Genomic DNA, 17,036 nt, shown 5'->3' on the forward strand with positions numbered 1-17,036 from the left:
TCATACAGGTTTTCGGAAACGGTGTGACCATGCCTTAGCGCTCGTCATGACACGCCATTTAGAATCATTGCATTTGTTAAAACAATTATTTGGGTTTAAATAAATATGTAACATATACTTTTTTTTTCATTTATATCAAATACTATTTAAAAAAAAGAACACTATAATTATTCGAAATATTTAATATAACCTAATTTCAACCTAATATTATCTTCTCTTCCCATTATATTGTATATATTTTCTATTTGCTATATATCATTATTTTTTTTGTTAGATTTCGGTAAAAGATCGAATCATTATTTTCAAAATTTCAAACTTGTTCATCGAATTTCAGATTTTTTTTTTTTAAATTTCAGAATGTTATTTATTTCTATTTGAAATCCCTAATCCGAAATTAAAAATTTGAGTCCAAAATGTGTTTTTGTTTTTATCAGAGAAAAAAACTTATATAAAATTAGTCCCAAAGAGTTACAAATATCTCATTTCGGTTACGATGATCATTTGATAAAGTCGAAATTTTTTGGTTACTTCTCCATGTTTAAGGGGTGTTTCAGAGTCATTTTTGTGATGTTTTGTAAATTTCGCTAAATTAACATGTTTTCTAATATTATAAATAAAAAAACAAATCTTAACAAAAATAATAGTTTAGATAAAATCTAGAGTAAATTACACGGATGGTCCCTGTGGTTTCGGGCAATTTACATGTTTGGTCCCTAACTTATTTTTTTTATCTCGGACCATCCATACAGTTTGATTTTGTTACGTTATTGGTCCCTGGCCAACTTAAAATCACGGATATAACCTTATCTATTATTTTAATTGTTTTGTTTTTTATTAACTTATTAAATAAAATTGTCACAGATGTGGGTCCATCACACTCACCCATACCCCGACCATCCCACCCCCCCCCCCCACACACACACACACATCACCCTCCTTCTCCGGCAATACCGCCGATGATCTTCCCCCCACCTACCTCATTCATGTTACCTACAACCTATAAATCTTCATCTTCCCAAAGCAATTCAATACATTAAACCTCAAAAAAAAATCAGGAATAGAAAGTTCAGATGAACGAAAGCTTTAGATGAAACCTTGAACCAAAAGTTCAGATGAAATCTCATATGAACAAGCTTTTGAATTGACACTACAAATTAGAAAACCCCCAATGAACTAAAACCTAGAAAATTAAGCAGTTTCAAACATAGTCCAATGAGATATCCAATTTTTTAAGAAAATTCAAGCATAACCCAGGAAAAAATATAGGTTCCTGGAAATCGAAATCTTCATCTTTTCATCCTTTTTTGACCCTTTGTCAACCAAGTAACCTTCATTATTGAAACCGGAGAGGGTGTCAACGAAAAGTTTATGGACGGAAAAGGTGAGTCTGAGCGGTAACTGTGGAAGAAAAGATGAGACCTCTGCAATCGCCATCTTTCCCCTGAAACACAATCGTCGCACAACATATGCAGAATGTTTTAAAGGGTTTATACGACATTCAGCGGTGGGTTCCTGGGTTTAATTGGACTACATCATTGATGGCGCAGTGCTCAACGGCTTGAATGTTTTGATCGGAATAAATTGTTGGCAGTGTCGTGTAGGTTTTGATCAGAAGAGTTGGTCATCGACGGTGTGAAGGTTTTGGTCAGCGGCGATGCCGATTTCTGTGGAACAGGGGAGATGGCGTCGAAGAAAAGGAGAAGGGGGAAGGGTGTTTGATCATTTAGGGTTTTCTAACTTTCTCTTTATTCTTTGCGGTGATAGTAGAGAAAATGTAGGGGGCCCATTTTACATATTTATTAAATAAGTTAATAAAATAAAAAGCAATTAAAATAATAGATAAGGGTATATTGGTCATTTTAAGTCGGTGAGGGACCAACGACGTAACAAAATCAAACTACAGGGATGGTCCGAGTTAAAAAAATAAACTAGAGACCAAACACACAAATTAAACAATAACATAGGGACCATCCATGTAATTTACTCTAAAATCTAGGACTAATCACTAGTGTACGATGATAATATATCAGGAAAAGGAGGTTGGAGGAGCAAAGCAGGCCACAAATAGTATTCTTCTTGTCTCTTGCTACTTTCTAATCAACTGACTGCATACGTCTACGTCCTATGTCCTACCTACTTGTTCATCATCTTATTTTGGTTTTTCCTAAAATTATTTACTTTTGATCGTATAGGAAATCATTTCTGCATGTAGTAATTACTATATACCATGGTCACAAAGTTTCAGAAATGGTCCTGGGAAAAACTAAAATTTACGGAAATAATCACTGTACGAAATATTTACAGAAGTGGTCTTTGTAAGATTTACAAAGTTACAAAAACGGTTCTGGAAGTAGTTAAGAGCTACAAAAATGGTCCATGTAAGAAGCAGTTACAGAAATCGTCCCTATAGAAAATACTTACAGAAATAGTCCCTATATAATAACGAAATTATAAAAATGGTCCCCGTATAATAGCAAGATTACAGAAATAGGCCACGTGTAATATTTTAATGGTCTATGGATAAAACTACATGGAAATAAATAAAAAAGAGGCCCTCGATATTACAAAAGTGGTACCCGTATAATAATGACATTACGAAATGGTCCTATGTGATATCGAAATTATAAAAAAGGTCCCTATATAATATTGAAATTACAAACATAGTCAATGTCTCAGACAAAATACACTCATGGACCCACCCTGTGTCATAGCTAAATTATAGAAATGATCTTTTTGTAATAGAACATTACAAATATTGCATCGAAAATATAGAATTAATAAACAAGCCCTAGTGTGCGGGCATCCCATTAGTTTATATTAATTTCACTAAGTTTCCACGCATAGAAAATCTTAAGTAAAAATTACATTTTGAAATTATTAATAAAAAAAAGTAAATTCCGTCCGATCTCAACATGTTGGTCGTTTGATGACCGACCCAAAATTGCTAGAGAGAGAGAGAGAGAGAGAGGAGGCCGCTAGAATTGGTGTGTCGATGATTATGAAAGCACGATTGAAGATTAATTGATGAGGTATGTTAAACTTTATGCCTTTTGTTTAAATTTTCATGTAAATAACATATATGATCCCTCTAATAATAAAATGAAAAAATAATAGAAAATATAAAATAAGGACATATTAGTCATTTGCATGTAGTTAAAGGAAGGGTTCTAGCAGTCTTAGGTAAAAGGATCGTCTATGATGGATTTGAAACCATGAGGACCATTCATATCAATTTTTTTAAAACATGGACCAAAATAGCACATTAGTATCACCATGATGGTGCATGGGGTGGTCATATTATATTATATTAGTTATATAGGCAGAAACATATATCCTAATTGGTTATTGGCCAACCCATACCTCCTATCCCTATTTTCTTTTCATCGTTGTCTTATAGGTACAATGTTCCATCCATCTATCCAAGATATTCAAGTTAGTATCTGGTACTTCACTCGCTCTCTCTCTCACAATCTAGCACAAACATCACTATATATTTATAGTTAACTCCTTCCCATCAAAAGGATTCGACTCTACTTTACATAGGGATCTTGTTGGGTTTTATTCAAAAAATAGTCTACAAAAACTATGAATTTAATAACAAAAACATTCGGTGGTGGACGCAGAACGTTTTAGTAGGGGTGTCACTAAAATTTTTTTTCCTAAAAAATCTAAATTAGTAGTGGCACTCGTATTTTAAGCCGGTGCACCTAATAGAAAAAACATAAAAAAAACATAATTTTTTTTTACATTACGTGTCGGAATCGGAGCAGTGGCCCGGAACCCCCCGGGCACCACTAAGGTCCGCCACTGAAAACATTAAAACTTGAATAATAATAATAAAACCATTTTATACCCACCAATGATCATTTTGCAATCATGGAAATGTTAAATCAACCATAGAAAATTAAAGAACCAGAACCTTAGAAGACTTTCATTCTCATGAGATATTGGAAGTGATGAAGTGAAGCAAAGGACTCAAAGTAGAGGCTCTCTACAAGTATCCACCAAGCAAGGATAAATCACGTCAAGATGCTAGTCTTTATTTGTATAATATACTTCTCAAGCCTTAAAAAACTTATACCAAATAAGTATTAATGGAGAAGCACACCAAACACCTGATTCTACACTACACGCAAGAGAGAGGAGAAGGGTAGGAGAAACAAAGCTACAACTTTCATAGAGAGAAAAGGGAAGAAAAGATTTACCAAATAAACTAGCAAAGCAATCCTTTATATAAAAACACTTAGATATATATTGCACCTTACTTGCATTAAAGGAGAGCATGGGACATATGACAAGCATGGGCTAGAAAGAAGGAAAGACAACAAACAAAATCATCTGATCAAGGCATGGGTTCGGTTTTGACTAGAAACAAGTCACCAAGTTTTTATCTTTTATTCCATCGTTATGAAGCATGTGCATCTTTTATATTAATAAACTAACTTTATATAAATGGACTTCAATAGGATCCAACAAGATGTACACAACATATAAACTCATACTTTATGATTTATTAGTTGTTTTTTCTCACTAGAAAATATTGTTTTCATAAATAATAATTTCTTAATTAAATACAAGTGTTCATAATATTATTAGTAATAAAATTCTCATAAATAATCAATTAGTGATAACTTGCTATAAGGTGTGACCCTATAAGATCATATGTCATTAGCAACTATCATTCTATAATGATTATTGGGCATCTGGATCTTTCATATCTATCTTAATCGTCGAAGGATGCTCGTAGGAAACCCTAATGATCTTTGATTTGTGTTGGCTACTAGGTTTCTAGTCGGGAATCCATACATGTTTCATACATATTAGACATTTGAGCTAGATTTACACCTGAATTAATCGAAACGCCAATGTTGCTACGTCTGATTGTTAACATATTATCCATGTGTGGATTTAGCTTGGATGTTTGGTGTAACACCTAGTTTTAGTGATTTTCTAATTTCGGGACATTGGGCCGGAATTTTATCAAGTGAAGGTCTTGGGCTTCAAAGGAATAGATTTTAGAGCCTTTCAGATGTTGATAATGTTGTATGAAGTGATTAAAGCCCTTGATTTGTGCCTTGAAGCAAAAGGGTAAAATTAGAAATGTGATATCTCGGGCTTCTTGTATGAATTAAGGATTTTAGTTCAATATGTGTTTAGTCAAAAGTAACTAGATATAAATTTAGGGATCTTCAATACCTTTATGTGCATATAAAGAACGTCGAAAATGATGTTGAAACAAAGAAGTGATGGCTATTTGAAGTTGAATTGGAAATTCGGAATTTTGCACTATGTTGGGAGTAGGAAAACCCCTACCTTGAGTGTGGGTGTTGAATTCTGGACGCGAGTTTAATAACATACGTTGGGCATAGGTTACAATACGTTGGGAGTAGCCGCTGCGGACCAAAACCCTAAACCTAAGGTTTTGAGTCGTATTTAAGGGCTCTAACTTCTTCAGACCATTCCCACGAACAAGCCTCCACCACCTCATATCTTTCCTTTGAAAACCTAACCACCATTTTTGGGGTTTAGATCTTTTAGAGAGCTTTATGTGTTCTTTGAAGGGAGAAGGTGTTTGTAGAATCAAGTGGGAAGCTTCAAGTTGTGTAGATCTAGGATTTGCAGGCCAACATCCATCTCTGGAAGGTATAAAGCTTTCATTTTGATGCTTGTACATGTTAGATCTAGTATGGTTGTGAGTTTTATGCTTTTGTCCCTATAATCTTGGTTCTTGTGAGTATGAGTTACTTAAGACTATTTGAATGCCTCCTTCTGATGTTTTTAAGGTTATAGAGTCATAAAAATGAGAGCTTGGGGACTTTCATCTATCCATGCATGAGTTCATGAGCAAAAAGTTACAATATGGACTTAGAGTTTAGTTTTGTGCTCTTCTTGGCCACACAAAGGGATAGAGTCAGAGAATTTATCCATTAAGACATTCATTTAGATCAGATATGGGAGTTTGAGAGTTTGGCTTGCTGTATTAAGAGCTTAATAGAAGTTTTCGAAAAAACAGGGGCTCTACATTAGGCGTAGCCCTCTATACGCTAATTGTAGCTATACGATAGGCGTAGACTTCTGTACGCTAAGCATCACTCTACGTTGGGTGTAGATTAGTGTTTTATGTTAAGCATAAGTCAACTGCGGGTTGAACGTTGACAATTTAAAATATTTGACTTCTGGTCAACCATGTTGGGACTTAGTATTGCAAGGGCAATGTAGTCTTTTGCCCAAAGGAGGTTTAGTTGTGAGCCTAGAACTTTCGTGAGTTAGTTATTACCTTAGTTGTTAATTACTGTTTTATTATGTACATGTTTAGCAAGAGGAGGCTTGATATCGTCATTTTGAGTGGCTGGTTTATCTTGTCTTCAGGGTTCAGGTGATTTTCCTCACTATACTTTGTACTACAATATGTGTCCTTGTGATGTTAGATTGGTAGATATGTATTATTACATGTATTGTTGGTTATTGTTTATCTGTTTGCATATGTCCGCATAGTATGGTTGGGTTGAGGCAGTACTGCTTTGTGCTGTAAGACAAGAAACCCAAAAGTAATCCAGTCATAAGTTGAGGGCCGAGAGGGCAATCTCGTCTTATGTTGTGGGCTCGGGAGAGGACAGTCATAAGCTGAGGGTCGGGTGGGGCAATCCAATCTTATGATGTGGGCTCAGAAGCAAGCCAGTCTTGAGTTGTGGGTCGGGAGGGGGAATCCAGTCTCATGTTGTGGGCTCAGGGGAAATCCAGTCTAATGTTGTGGGTCCAGTGTGCATTCATTTTATATGTATTGATGTATGTGGTATTTTAGGGGAAATCACTAAGCTTCGACTTACAGTTGTTGATTTCAATGTTTTCAGGTACATCAGATGATCGGGGCAAGGCAAAGCGTGATCGTACACATCCTCCTACTGATTTATATTTTGAGATACTATTTGTTACTTTGATTGTATGGATTTGACTTGAAAATAATACTTGACCATCTTATGGTTTTTGTGCAAATGATTTATAAAAATGAAAAATTTTATCATGGTTTTTTGGAGGTTACAAGTTGGTATCAGAGACATGGTTTGAGAGAATTGGGTGAACATGCAAATGACTTGTATGGATCTCCAAAACATTTTTCATAATTAATTTTAAAATGATCAACGGAGAGGATGTGATGTATATAATCAGCTGGAGCCCAAGGAAAGTTATTCCCCACGATACCCACACTTTTCCTATGTGTATTGATGATATGTTGGAAATTCATACTAGATTATAGGCTAGGTATCTTCAGGTATTGCATAATAGAACTGTCTGATTTATGATGTCTGATAGCCTAGGGGTTTTCTTGATATGTTATACGAAACTGACATTATTACTATAGTTGTTTAGTGCATACATCATGGTTGTACATAACTAAGATTTTATAGCTTGAGAATGTTTAATTTATCCTTATTTCCTATTCCTTGTCTGGTTGTGGACTTAGGGTAGAATTAATTATTCGATAGTCTATCGAATCCAATGTTATGTATGATTAGCATATACAAGGAGACTGCGGGGTTAGTAAAAGTTTCATGAGCGAGTGGAGTTGTTAGTAAGACGGAAAGTAAGGAATTGTTAGTTAATCTTGAGAGAGTGGGTATAGGATGTATGCGTATCCTAGATGCTTGGGCCTAGTGCTCAAGAATTGTGTGTAAGGATTTGTCTGATTATTATGATGTTTTATTGCAAGTCGGTTTCATTGCTCGAATGCTTTTTGCTTTGTGTTTTGTAGGACTCACATTGATGTGAGTTAACTATTAAATAACTATGTTAAGTTACATGCTGTAAAGGTTAAATAATTTTAGAATGATAGATCCGACCCTATTGCGCAGCTCTCGTATGAGTCTAACCATAGTAGGGTTGGGTCTTTTAGTCGAAAGATTATTTAAGTTTGTTGTATGTAATTGTATTCATGAAGTAGTTAGCTAACAATAATAGGGGTCATTCAGCAGCTGATGACAGGGTGAGGCGGAGATCCTAGGAGAGCCTAGGAAGTGCTTTAGTGTGGATTGTATGTTGTTTAGTGGGTATTGGGAGTATTATTTTTGAGTAGGTGACTTAGAGGACTCAGGATGATTCTTGAGGAAAGTATGGATAGGTGTGGAAGTTAGTATTGGAATCGAACTACTGGAAGCCCAAGATCCTTACTCAAATTGAGGAAAGTCACAAGGACTCTAAGAAACTAGTTGAGGATAGATAGCATGGTTTGGCACCATGATTTGTTGCAATGTTTCTGTATTTGTCGGTCTTTCAGTTATGATTGTACAGGATGAAGATGAGCCTGGTATTTATTCGGGCCTTAAAGGCCATGGAAGTTTGGGACTGAAGGGTACATATCTGTACGAATTAGTTGGTCTTAAGGTGTCGAAGAACTTGTTCAAAGTAGAGCCATTTTGAGTCGGGAGACTCATGTAGAAAGCGGATGTGATGGTTGACCCGAGGATTGCAACCTGAGGATGGGTGATCGGTCAATGGATTAAGATGTCATTGTCTATGATGGGGTTATGTTCTTCCAACCTCCCGCGTTTGAGGGGGGGTGGTAAATGGATCGGATGTGTGTCAGTCGATAGATATAAGAAAGGAAGGGTGTTCACCGCATATATTTATGTCGTAAGGGGGTATCTTTCGATTTGTGTTAAATCATTTTCGTCTTTCAGCAAGGTAATGTTCGAAACTCGACTTTTCTTTTGGTTTGGTGGCGTAGGTGAAGACCATGCCGCGAGTCGGATATGAGGTACAACTTTTAGAAGATCGGGTGTATTCATAGAGGATCAAGATGTTCTAATTCGGAAATGAGATTTCTATTGATATGCTAAGTTTTTTAGAGTTATTGATTGAGAATCTATAATGGATTCTTGAAGCTCTATAGGAGGATAAGGTTATAGATAATTTCTTCTAATGCAAATTTTGGTTGCACGAAGCTCTGTTCGTTAGGTGCCTCTTCAATCCAAAGGTATTTTGATCGATTTCATTAAGGCTGAGGCGACGATGTTGGGAAGAGTTTCTGAGGTGTCCATCTGAGGTTCAAGGTTTCTTTATGATTATTTGGTCATTATGTCGAGGATTTCATATGCCATTTTGCATACTGAGAGTTAGTGTTGCCGTGTACATGGTTGAGCTGGTGTGAGGCTTTGGGATTGCATGCGTCAGTCGACGGTAGTCGAACCCTAAGTGGGAGGGGGGAACAAGGTATTGTACATGGAAGATAATCAGTTTGCTCGATTTTGTGGGTTCGGTGTAATGGGTCAAAGGAACCTACGGTTCAAGTGTGTGAGGTTTTTGGTTCAGGGTTAATGTCGCATGTAATAAGGAAAGTAGGCTACCATTGAAGAGCCCGTGGATAGGAAGTCTTCTCATTGTATTTTCGAGGGACCATGTTGAAGATGGGTCAGATCGTGTGCAGAGCGAGTTACCATCAGGTTCATGTCTTCGAGGACGTATGTGTTGTTCCTGCTATAGGAAGTTGATAGGTAAGGAAAATTGCTATGGTCAGTAGTCCCTTTTTGGAAGATCCAGGGATATTGATTGAGAAGCGTTGGACCGCTTTTATTGGTCATTAGATATAGAAATCATGGGCAGCCAATAATACGAGTTAACTAACTTTGTCAATGTTAGGGGCAAGATCCTTGAATCATATTTAGGATCCTTAAATACTCCGAAGCCTCAAGATCCTTAAACATATCCCAAGATCCTGATTATTACCACTAATATTTGCTAACACTTGTAACGACTATATTCTTCTTTATTTTTCTCACATATGCAGAACTAGTCAACACAAGACACATTATCAACGGAAAGTCACTTCAACTAAGCTTAAGACCCGAGGATACTAAGTAAAACAACGTAAAAATACCTGTTCAAGGAGGATCCTCAAAATCTGGGACTTCTTGTTGATTAGCTTAGACTATAAATAACACTTGTAAATCACACACTAGGGACACGATTTGCTCTGACATTACACTTGTACTCGTATCACCTTCATCATCTTTGTAATTTCAGTTTTAAATCAATAAAACACATCAAGGCAGGTGATCATTATCACATCCCAAGGTTTTATGTTGGAGATCCTATAAAGGATCAAGGGCTTTCCTTGAAACTCACTTGTCTCACTTTGATCATTATTTTACACTTACATTGCACTAACACCACAACCTCTGATTTTGTTGAATTACACTTGATTAATTTTTGACTAAAAATTTTTTGCGCCCACCGTGGGGTCGTGGTGTTCATAATCGTTGAGAATCATGTCTACCCAACCGACCTTACCTTCTTCCTGCATTCCTCTAATTTCCTTCAAAAATCTTCGTCCACCCCAGGTGGAGCTCCCAAGAAAACCTCAGAGGCACCGAAGAAAAACACCTCTCCGGTCGCTACCCAAGGATTTCAGGATCCTCCTGTACTGATTTCCTATAATGAAATCTTCGCTATGATGAAGAGATTGGAAAGAAAAGTCACTCTACAGCAGGAGGACAACAAGACGACACTCAAGGAAATGGAGAGAACGAGGGCAAATATCCACAAGCCTCAAGAAGCATCACCCTCAATCTTGCAACCCAAGATCCTGAACTTTAACAATACGGGATGCTCGACAAACCGCCGCGAGAGAGGATCCTTGACACCGGCCTTTGCACCCACTTGGGGTGAAACTCCAAAAGAGCAAGCACAAACCACCCAGGATCCCAACGAAACCTTCGTCACTCCCAATAACAAGGATCCCAGTAACTTCGTCAATAATAATATCTTTACTACTAACTCTATGGATGTTGACGCAGGAATGAGCCCGATCATGGCCAAAGAACTTCAATAGTTGTGATAGATGATCTCAAGCGTACCCTGAGTAGTCCAACCTATACCGGAAGTCTCCCCAACAAGCCACAAGATCTCGAGATTCTCTCCTGCAATTGCTGACACTAAGGTCCCAAAGCGCTTCCAAACTCCCAACATGAAGCCTTATGATGGGACCACGGATCCTAAAGAACATGTGGCATAATACAGGGAAAGAATGGAGATCATCCCCATTCCCACACACTTTAGGGAAGCTTGCCTATGCAAGGGTTTTGGTTCACTCCTCACAGGATCAACCTTGAAATGGCTACTAAATGTTCCTCCTTACTCTATTACTTCGTTTGCACATTTAGTTAATATTTTTAACAACCAATTTTCTTGTAGTAGAACATTCGAGAAGATCACTAGTGATCTCCATCGGGTGGTTCAGGATCCTAAGGAATCCCTCAGGGATTTCATGAACAGTATACAGCTCAGAAAATGAAGTAGAGTTAGTTGATTGTTAGGAAAAACAATCTAAACGAGAGTTGAAGATCTCGTCCTCATGATTCCGTCGATATAAAGAGAGTCGAGAACGAATAACATATGAGGGAGTTGTGAATTTTTAATGAACTTTAACAGTCTAAGCCTTTTAAAAAATATAACTTAAAAAATAGACTTAGGTTATTGTATTCTAACTATCTATTGTGTGGATGTAGGATTGATTGTGGACCAATCATTTTAGTTATTTTAAGAAAGTGATTAATTAATATTATTGAATTAAAAATAATTGAAAAATACCATCTAATTTCACTATAAGGGTATTTTAGTCGATTGAGATAAAATTAAAAAAAAGGAAAATTTCACATTTTTGGGGTTAATTACTTCTCTTGATTTAAAAATTCTGTTTTTTTTTAACTATTTCAATTTGAATTCTAACGTATATTTTAATTACACCCGATTTTATTCTGTCAGAATGACATTCTGTTAGAAAGATAATCTATAAGAATGTCATGATACATATTTTTTGAAAGAATACATATTTTGATTAAATGAACTTCTTGAAGAATGACAATATTCTTGAACCATTAGTTGAAAAATAACAAGATCATTGTATATTCATGGACATGTAAATGTAGATTCATACATATTCTTGTAGAATGTCATAAAAATGAAATAAATTCTTAAAAAACATAGCATGCTTAAATATACAATTCTTAAACAAATGCACATGATCTTCTTCAATAGTCCAGAGTCGACTTGATTCCAACCATTCTTACGAAAATGACATTCCGTGAGACCAACATCAGAGGAGAATTACATTATGTAAGAATATCATTATGTGAGAACACATTTATCTTCATCGTCTAATATATGCAATGCTCATGTCTCTGCCCAAAAAAATACACATTATCAAATCATTTAATAAAATACCCTTATAAATTTTATGATTATGACATAATGCATATCACATGGTCATAACCAAAGAATTTTGTATGAGAACCCGAAGAATATTCCTTCCTTATTCTGAAATAATATTTGCCTTCCTCATTCTAAATTCTTCGTCATTCTGAAAGAATATTTGCAAGTTTCACATAACATTCATTAGATAAATCAAATAAATTTCATTACTCTAGAATGAAACTCGCTATGAAAGGCCAAAATGGTAAAAATACTAAATTAGCTTTGAGACAAGCTCACATTAAAAGAATTAAAAGAAGGTAAATAAAAAAATCATATTTATGTTACAAAAAGGTCAATCTTTGCATCTTAACTTTAAATTCCAAATCAGTTTCCTAGACAATGAATTGCGCAACATAGCATTTAATTCGATTTTATTTTTTATTTAGAAAAAAAATCGATGGACTAATCCCCAAAAGTTTCTACAATCATCATTTAAACATTAAGTCAATACTAAAGTGATCATGAATTCATGATGGAATTCAGTATCAAATTATATAAAATACCTTCTCAATAAGATCTAGAACGCCGAGAACGTCTTTATTATCTATAAACTCTATATAGCTCCATTCAATTGCTTCTTTGATATATTCTACTTGCTCCGTCTTAAATACATGCTCCATGGAAGTACAAAAGAAAAACCAGATCATGGATTCATCATAATCGTCAGTCATTAAGTTAAAATTACCAAAAGTCAAACCCTGTTGAAAAAATATCTCAATGAATTCATAAAAAGATAAAAGCAAATCGAAATTCTATCAGAATGTTTAGCATCTAATTGTTCATCAATTTGAAAAAAAAAATCTTTAATTGAATTCACAAAAAATAAAAAAAAGCAAATCGAAAGAAAATGGCAGAGGTGAAAACTCTTCACCTACAATTTCTTTACATTACAATTGATGAAATAACAAATAGAACATCAATTTCTTAAAAGAAAATCATGAATTCACAGCCCCAATGAAAAAAAAGAGTATTAACATTTTGAAATCTGAAAAAGATGAATTTAGGTTTAAAAAACTATAGGACGATCAAACAAAAATCCCACCTGATCACATAAAGAATAACGAATAAGAGAGGAAAAAAAAGTTGGAGGTGGTAGTATGGGGATCCGATGAAAATATGAGTTCAAAATCTGGTTCAAATAAGTTGAAAATAATCAGTTCAATCAAATTGCAAAAAATGACTTCAGATATGGAATTCTCAGAATCAAATACCCTAAATTGATTACATAAAATGGATTAAAAAATGGATCAAAGGAAAAAAGAAACTTACTTTATCGATCAATTTCTATTTTCTGTTTGTATTCGATTTTCTTAAAGGGATAATCGCCATCACCACTACCGATGGGCATAAATATTGTAACAGCCCAAAAATTCAGACAAAAATTTTCATTTAATAATTAGAAATCTCATTCATATTTGTTTCTCCAAAGTTCCATTACATAAATATATTATTCAAGATCAGAGTTTCCAAAACAACTAATGCGGAAATACTGGAGAGTGCACACCGCGCCATCAAGTCGGGCCCTTGCCCTTAGAACCGGAAGTACCTGAAACACCCAACAAAACTGTAAGCACACGCTTAGTGAGTTTCCCAAAACACACAAAACACATAACCATATAATTTCATGCACATATACACATAAATCTGCCATGGACTCCCCCCATGGTCTTTAATTAGGATGCCATGGGCTACCCCCATGGTCTTATACCCAAGGGCCATGGGCTCCCCCTCATGGTCGTACCAAGTGTCATGGGCTCCCCCATGGTCTTCACATAAATCAACACATATCAAATAACAAACCGTTTCATATTTAACTATAGAAATCACTTAACAAGTAATGGGTCGACATTGGTGCCTTCGACCCATTGGTATAGTGAGAAGACTCACCTCAGTCTGCTGAAACAGTCACTGCTCAACTACCAACCAAAAATCTCACACTGAACAAATATAAAAATACCCTAATTAGGATTATTATTCACCCTAATTAAAAAGCCCAAAAATCTAAGTCCAAGTTCCTCCATAGTGGCCCAAAGGTCATTCCTTTACTAATGGGCCTAGCATCTAAAGTCCGCAACCATTATGGGCCACAAGGCCCAAAAATCCAAACTAAGCTATTAATGATCCAATAATGAATTCCAGAGCCCAACTGATCCAAAACCTAAGACCCAAGGTCAAAAATCCAAAACCCACATAAGGCCTAAAGATTTGAGCCCAACGCTTAGCAAGGCTGCCTGAACCGTACGCCCGACGTACACACTGGTACGTGCAGCGTACCTCAATTGGAGGCAGTACGCATGGCGTACGCGCCAGTTATACATCAATCCATGCAAAGACTTAATGCATTAAGATTTTACATCCAAAACTCAGATCTTGACCCATTAAGAGGTCTAGGGCTATAAAGTTGCCAACTTTAAGCTCTTACATGGCTACAAAAAGTCCAAAAACAAAGATCAAGTCTCTTAAGCCCTTTCCTACGTCTTATCTCAAGAATGGGGTCCAAACCACCTCAAAGCTTTCACCTTTAAGCATTGAGACACTAGAATATAACTGGAAATGCAACTAAAAGGCTTGGGAGTAGCTCATACTCACCAAGATCTAACCTTTTTGGGTCAAAAGGGGAAATCTAGCCTCAACCAAGAACTTAAGGAAACACAAGTAAATAATTGAGCTTTATATCTCTATGTGGTGCCAAATGAGTAGCCAATGTTGGATCTAAAGTCTTGGAGGCAAAGTTTTCTTCTTGCACCACCTTCTTCACCACCAAAGAAGCTCAAAATCTCAATACAAAGCTCAAGAGGTTCAAAAATGGCTAGGGTTAGCTAATAGGGCCGAAGTGATAGTGGAGGATGAGGTGATGGAAGGGCTTAGGGTCATACTGAGGTTTAAATAGTGCACTAACCCTAATCACTAGGGTTTTGGTCTGAGCCACGTACGCCCAACATACGAGATGTACGCGCAGCGTACGCACCCGGAGTCCCCTACTTCCGGCGTAATAAGAGTTACGCCCCGCATACTAAAAAAGGTCAATATTGCAATCTCGGGGAACAATAATTCCATAAACTCAAATTCCGAAAGTTAAAAACCAACCTAATCCATCTTAGATGTTACAACTCTCCTCCACTTGGTCTAGACTTTGTCCTCGAAGTCCACTGGTGTAAATAGATCCGAGTAATGTACTCGCATCTCGTCCTTCGACTCCGAAGTCCATTCGGAACGCTTTCGGTGCTGCCATTGCACCTTTACTAGCTTTACCACTTTACTTCGGATAAGTATCCCAACTCCCTCCGATAGTACCCCGCTAAACCCAAGAAACTCCGGATCTCGGATGCGTTCTTCGGAACCTCCCAATGCATTACCGCCTCAATCTTGGCCGAATCTACCAAGATGCCCTCTTGGTTGATGATGTGCCCCAGAAACTGCACCTCACGTAACCAAAACTCTCATTTGGAGAATTTGGCATATAGTCTCTCCCTCCTCAAGGTCTCCAACAGCTCCCTCAAATATTACTCGTGCTGCTCCTTGGTCTTAGAATAAACCAAGATATCATCAATGAAAACTATCACAGACCGATCCATCATCGGCCTGCAAACCTGGTTCATGAGATCCATAAACGCTACTGGAGCATTGGTGAGCCCAAATGGCATCACCACAAACTCGTAATGACCATAACGAGTTTTGAACTCCGTCTTCGGTATATCCTCCTCCCCGATCCTCATCTGATGATACCTCGACCGAAGATCAATCTTGGAAAACCAAGATGCACCCTAAAGCTGATCAAATAAGTCATCAATCCTCGGAAGTGGATAACGGTTCTTCACCTTTAGCTTGTTCAGTTCCTGATAATCAATGCACATCCTGTGCTACCCATCCTTCTTTTTCATGAACAGGATCGATGCTCCCCGCGGGGAGCTGCTCGGACAAATAAATGCCATGTCTAGCAGCTCCTGGAGCTGCGTACACAACTCCTGCATCTCAGGCAGAGCTAGATGATACAACGCCTTGGCTATCGGAGCCGCACCAGGCACCAAATCAATACGGAAGTCCACTTGCCTCTCGGGAGGCACCCCAGGTAAGTCCTTTGGAAATACATCAGGGAAATCTCGCATAATAGATACCCTGCTCATCTCTGACGTGGCCTCCACCCTCGTATCCGAGACATAAGCCAAAAACCCAGAACAACCCTGTTGAAGGAGTCTCCTAGCCCTCGCATCCGAACAGAGGATTGGACCATGCGAGGCTCTCTCTCTATGAATAACCAATTCTCCCCCCATTGGGGTTCGAACTCACACCAGCTGGCGCTCGCAATCTACCATGGCCCCATTGGGCCGCAACCAGTCCATCCCGATGATTACTTTCAACCCTCTCAGAGGAATCGGGACCAAATCAATAGGAAACCTCTCGCCGAACAAATTCAGAACATTCCTCCGAAATACCCTCGCAACACTCACAGTATGATCATCTATAATCTTCACCTCGAGTGGGGAATCCAAAGTCCCCGGAGCATCCTGAAACTTCTTGCTGAGCGCAAGAGATACAAATGATCGGGTAGCCCCCGAATCGAAAAGAACATGAGCCGACAATCCATTGACCAAAAAGGTCCCTAAACAAGATCATAACAACATAATCATAACAATAAAATAAATAAGACAGAAATAGATCACTTACCAATCACGACATCTGGTGCTGCTCGGGCCTCCTCCATGGTCAACTGGAATGTGCGGCTCTTCACCGCAGGTGCCTCTGTCTTGACAGGGCGGCCATCAATAATCCTCATTGTGGCGGGCGCAGGC

The sequence above is a fragment of the Lactuca virosa genome, chromosome 8 (assembly GCF_052849685.1).
Source record: "Lactuca virosa cultivar CGN04683 chromosome 8, Lactuca_virosa_CGN04683_v6, whole genome shotgun sequence".
NCBI classification, from domain to species: domain Eukaryota; kingdom Viridiplantae; phylum Streptophyta; class Magnoliopsida; order Asterales; family Asteraceae; genus Lactuca; species Lactuca virosa.